Consider the following 5,630-nt stretch of genomic DNA (forward strand, 5'->3'; position numbering starts at 1 on the left):
TCATCAATTCAGGCAATTTGGGCACTCTAAAATACAATTTATGTAGGAAACTATACAGGTAAGGTAGGATAAATCCTTAATTCTTTCCTTAAATGATGATTATCAGAGTATCAGCCTGGTACAGCAGTGACTTCCAAAGGTGACAGATGAGTTTTGAGGTTCTTTTTTCCTTTTGCTCTCTTCTTTTTTTTGTTCTTCATGAACTCATGGATTTTTTTTTTTTTTAAACTAGCTTCATTCACTTTATTTTTCCTATAGAAAACTATGTGGTGGCTATAGCTGGAGCCTGAGTCCTCTGCACGGAAATTCTGGTGTGGGTCTTTACAAGATGGTCAGTGAATTCCTGATATGGAGACTTGGTAAACACCATCTCTTTCCAGAAATCAGGAGTGAGATAACTGTAGGTCTTGGAAATGGCATCAAAAGTGGCCTTGGCCAAGTTGCCCAGCATGGCAGTGCAGCCCCTGGCAGAGGTGTAGCAGTCGTCAATTCCAGCCACCGTCAGTAGCTTCTTGGGCACAGGGGCTGAGACGATGCCAGTGCCCCTGGGGGCAGGGATGAGGCACACTAGCACAGAGCCTCAGTGGCCAGTCACCTTGCAAGGGACGGTATGGGGCTTGCCAATCTTGTTCCCCCAGTAGCCTGGTCGCACGGGGACGATGGAGAGCTTGGCCAGAATGATGGCCCTACCGATGGCAGTGGCTACCTCCTTAGAGCACTTCACACCCAAACCAACACATCCGTTGTAATCCCCAACGGCGACAAATGCCTTGAACCTGGTCCGCTGGCCAGCACACGTCTACTTTTGCATAGGCATGATCTTCAAAATTGCATCCTTGAGGGATGCCCCCGAGAAAAAGTCAATGATCTCAGATTCCTTGATGGGCAGAGAAAAGAGTTAGATCTCCTCCAGGGACCTGATCTTCACGTCCCTGACCAGGCGGCCCAGCTTGGTGACGGGGAGCCACTCCTTGTCCCCGGCCTTGCCTCCGCGAGCTCCGCAGCCTCGGCCCCGGCCCCGACCGCGACCCCGGCCACCGCTGCAGAAGCCTGAGCGGAAGCCACCGCGGCCTCCCATTCCAGGGCCCCCGGGGCCTCTGGGGCCTCCCGTAGCACCGGCGTCATCTGCCATTTGGTGCTTTTACGGAAAAAAAGCAATGAACTCATGGATTTTTTTATATTTTCCACGTTTCAACCAATTGTAGTCATTATTCTTTTTTGGCTGCTCAACTTATCGCGTCTTTAGGCAGTGGGCACACTTTAGAACGGCTGCTATGTCCCTTTGGCCTGTCCTCAGACGTCTTTGCGAGCTTCCCCTCCTGTGGGCAGAACAGGAAGTCCCAAGCTCACCTGAGCTTTTCCTGACCCAGACCCAGAAACAAGCATTTCTCCAAGGAGTCATAGTTTCTTTTAGTGGGGGAAATTTCCATTTTTTTCTACTCTAAAATACTTACATTTCAAAATGAAGCTGAATTTCACTACATTATCAAGTTGAAAGTCAACTTATTTCAAAGACTAAAAACGCACTTACGTGCTGCTCACGAAAGACATTTTAATTAATATCACCAGGCACACACAATTAAGATTATCAAAGCACTTTGGGCATTTCCTCACTGCTTCTGAAATATTCCCGTTAAGTTGGTACAAGATAGTTTATCCCCATCTAACAAGGTGAGCTGAGTAGAAAAGCAGAAACTTAATTGTACAGAACATTAGAGGCACGTAAACCTTAAGGCATCAGTTATGTTCTCACTATTAACAAAAACCTAGTCAAGACTTTAAAGAAATTGTACAAAGCAGTCCAAAAACTTATGCAAATGATACTAACTGGCAGTTATTTAATTAAATGTTAGTTAAGTAACTTAGAAGAAGTGTTTTGATCATAATTTAAAATTTTTATTTCACATAAAAATAGATAAGGATTAGCCAGGGATGTAATGTACTGGCTAGAGCAAACACTTATTTGGTCAGTAAATATGTATGTGCCTAGAAACATGAGATACTAACATTTAGTCTTTTGGGCTGTGATGTTTTAAATTAATTTTTAGAGATAGGATACTTTTCCTGTGACTTTAAATCAATCACAATTGAACTATTCCACAACTGTCAAAGGTAGGATTACAGTATCATGATCTCTTCGAAAGACTTAGACATATGAAGAGAAAATTGGCCTAATTTCCCGAGATATCAAATCCCTTGAGGTCTTTGGCATTTGATAGTCTCTTGTTTTACACTGTGGTTTGGGTTAGGTTTCAAGTTATAAATCTGGGTTATTCTTATTTTGGTTGCAACTTGTCATTATCACCATCCTAACCAGCCCCAGCCACCTCATTGTCAGGCATCTATTGTACCAAAGGGTAAATTTGAGCCAAACGTATTCCTCCCCGAGGGCTCTCTCTGGATGAATGGCCCAGGAGACTTCTAATAGGACAATTTCACTGTTGGATTCTGCCTCTTTGTCAGCAGATGCCTTGTCACCAGAGCTGTTACTCTTCACTGTTACTTTTCAGCTTCTTCAGGTCACAGGGCACCATTGTGGAAAGAGCTCTGTTCTAGAAAGCGAGCATCCTAGGTTCCCTTGAAGCCCCTCTGTGAACCACTGTGTGTGATCCTGTGCAAGTCTCTGACCCTCAGTGATCCTCAGCTTCCTCATCTCCAGATGATCTCTGAGGGTCATGTTGACTCCAACTTTTTCCCAATTGGCAAAGAGAAATACGCTCAAGGTTAGATCCAGCTTACTTCATTTGCATCACTGCACTTTGGTCCTTTTCAGCTGGTACAAACTCATTCAATACAATGAAGTGGAGAATTTAGGAAACCAGGTGAAAAAAACCCAAACAAACAGTAATTGAGGACTTAGACACCATCATCAACAACTTGACTGTTTCAAAATAGATGGGTTGACAAACAGGATTGACTGAATTCACCAGAAGATAATCCAATTCCTCACTTAACATTTTTGCTGGGACACTGTCTCGCTTCAAAGTAACCTGAATGATGTAAGCCTATAAATGCCTCCTCCTGGTTATAGTTATGCCCTTGGAGGCTGTGTAACAAAACAGTAAAGAGCATGTGCTCTGGAGTTAAACTATCTAGATATAAATCTTACTCTATCACTAATTAGCTATGTAACTATAGGCAAGTTACTTAACCTCTCTTTGCCTCAATTTCCTTATCTATCAAACATGGTTAGTAAAAGTACCTCCCTCATAAGTAAATACATTTAAGTTCTTAGATACTGCTTGGTATAGCCTGAGCCCTCAGTAAATATTAGCTGGTATACATCAAACCAAGCTACCATTCCTGACCCAAAAAAAGAATTTTGATTTCTTTCAGCATATCACCATCACCCTCCATCACCCACCACCAAAAGCTCATGAGCCACTACATTTTTTACAGATCACACAGGACCTGTGGGGACACTTAAATTTTCAAGGCAGTCCAACAGAGAAACCATAACTTCCAAATATTTCTGGAACACTTTCTTCAAGTGAGTACCTATCCAGGTGCAAATCAATCAAACCCCTGCTGGATCAGTATTGCTCTCTTGAGAGCTGTACAAAAATTCTCTCTCCTGGCAGGGGAAGCAATCCACCTCTTCGGCATTTTTTTCCCTGAAAGGTCATATCTACTTGTGGTCTTAGACTTACACTGAAATGTGTAAGTCTCCCTTTTAACAAGATTCTTCAGCCCACGCCTCCTATACCACAGATCTCAGCAGCTCTCACGTCTAATACTCACAACCAATGACTTGAACAAAGATTGAGCACTTCCTGTCCCCATGATTGCTGCAACCGGTATACTATTTTCATAAGAAAAATTTATAAATGGGTTTCATTAAATGCAAAATTTCCCCTAAATTCCTTCACGTATGCCGAATGTGGGAAGAAAATTAAAGTTACCTTCAGAAAAGTACTTTTTTTCCTTTTCTGCCATGAGGACTAGTCAGAGTAGCTTGAAACCCTAAGAACACGCCTGAGACTTATTTGCTTGTCAATTACAAATAGATTCACATTCATAGTTCCATAGGTCACTCTGGAAGTTGCCCAGCAGCTTTCAGAAAAACAATTTCTCAGGTGCTTACATGAAATGATTGAGGCAAAATGGATTTTTCTACCCAAAATGTAAATTAATTCTGGTTCACATATTGAAGTGTATATTTTGGTAAATATATAATATGATACTGTATCCTTAGCTAGCTGTAAGCAGGAGACAGTGGATTAATTCACAAACTTGGAAACCTTTGCCTGGATTACAGCTGAGCAGAAAAAAAAAAAAAAATGTTTTCTTACCTCAGAAGCCAGCAGACAGACATGCTTAGGAGAGGAGTGTCAGGGGAATGCGTTAGGAGGCCTGTGGGGAAAGAGAAGAGAAAAATTACTACCATACACCTTTTAATTAACACTCTATTTAATAAATTCACTTGCTTTTCCCCTTCAAACTAAAAGGCTTTTCCAGTTAGAACATTCCGGCCTAACATTAAGGAAAACATCGCCTTTAGCAGAAAGAAAAGAGCTACCGTTAGCTTCACATCAACCGTGAAAGGGAAAATTTTTCCAGTTGTAAAACTACAAACTGCTCTTCAATAATATCATCCATCATGATAATAACGACAGCCATGAGGGAGGTTGCTGGCGCCCCACTCTTTCTACCACCTGGAGAGCCCCTCCCCCCAGCTGCTGTGTTAAAGGATGATTAAGGAAAACAATGTCAGTGACACAATGTCATGACAAGCCAGTCTCCACTTGAAGAACTGAAAATTGGGTCAGAAGGCAGGAAGCTTTCAGAGGATAAAAAATAAAGAACAAGGAAGAGACAAATAGAAAACATCTGAATGGCAGGGGCCACGTAGTCAACCTGGTCCAGGGTGAGAACAAGGAAATAAGTAGAGTCCAGAGTTGGCTTGGCGTTAGGGCATTGGCTGGCTGGATACACTGCATTTCCGGTCAAGCGAAGCATTTACAGGGACACACAAATTATCTAAGTGTCTGTTTGCTGATGTGGCACCCCAGGAAGGGGTGGCTCCATCTTGGGCCTAGAAATTCAATTCGACAGCTGATAACAACTCACTGGAGAACTGCCCACTCTCTCTGCGTGTGTATTGGGGCTGTGGGCGTGGGCACAGACAACGCGGACCGCCATCAGTTACCGACTGATGTTGAAACAAAAGATGGGCCCACTCACCCGGGGGTGGGGGTGGGTCAGTCCTGCAGTGCAATTCCTGCCCCAGATCTTCCACAAGGGAAAACTGGCCTCTAGCTTACATCACACCCTTGTTTAGTTTTTCCTCTCTGCCCTGTCCCTGATTCCTTTACTCCTCTTCTCCAGAAAGCTTTCTTCCAACAAATAACCTGAACAAGAAACTGCACATCAAGCTCCTTCCAGGGAATCCAACCTAAGAGGGGTGGTATTGCATTTGGTCCCAGGAAGCAATGCTGAGGGTGGAACGCTCTGCATCCCTACCTGGCCAGTTGGAAAGGAGGCTCATGTCACTGGTGGTAGGTGGAGGGCTGCTAGTTCCCAGCTTGGTGATTGCTAAGACCTTTACCTGTGGAGAACTGGGTTGGGATTTGGGTGGAAAGCGGCCCAGTAACTGGTTCAATGAGATAGGCATTTAGGGTATATGGGAA

At 43.5% G+C, this 5,630-nt stretch overlaps 1 pseudogene; it reads right to left on the bottom strand.

The window, feature by feature from the left end:
- Positions 1-262: 262 nt before the first annotated feature.
- LOC103073329 (40S ribosomal protein S2 pseudogene) lies at positions 263-1,132 on the bottom strand (annotated as a pseudogene).
- Between the last annotated feature and the right edge of the window lie 4,498 nt (positions 1,133-5,630).

Source organism: Lipotes vexillifer, unplaced genomic scaffold (genome assembly GCF_000442215.2).
Source record: "Lipotes vexillifer unplaced genomic scaffold, Lipotes_vexillifer_v1.1 scaffold769, whole genome shotgun sequence".
Taxonomy (NCBI): Eukaryota; Metazoa; Chordata; class Mammalia; order Artiodactyla; family Lipotidae; genus Lipotes; species Lipotes vexillifer.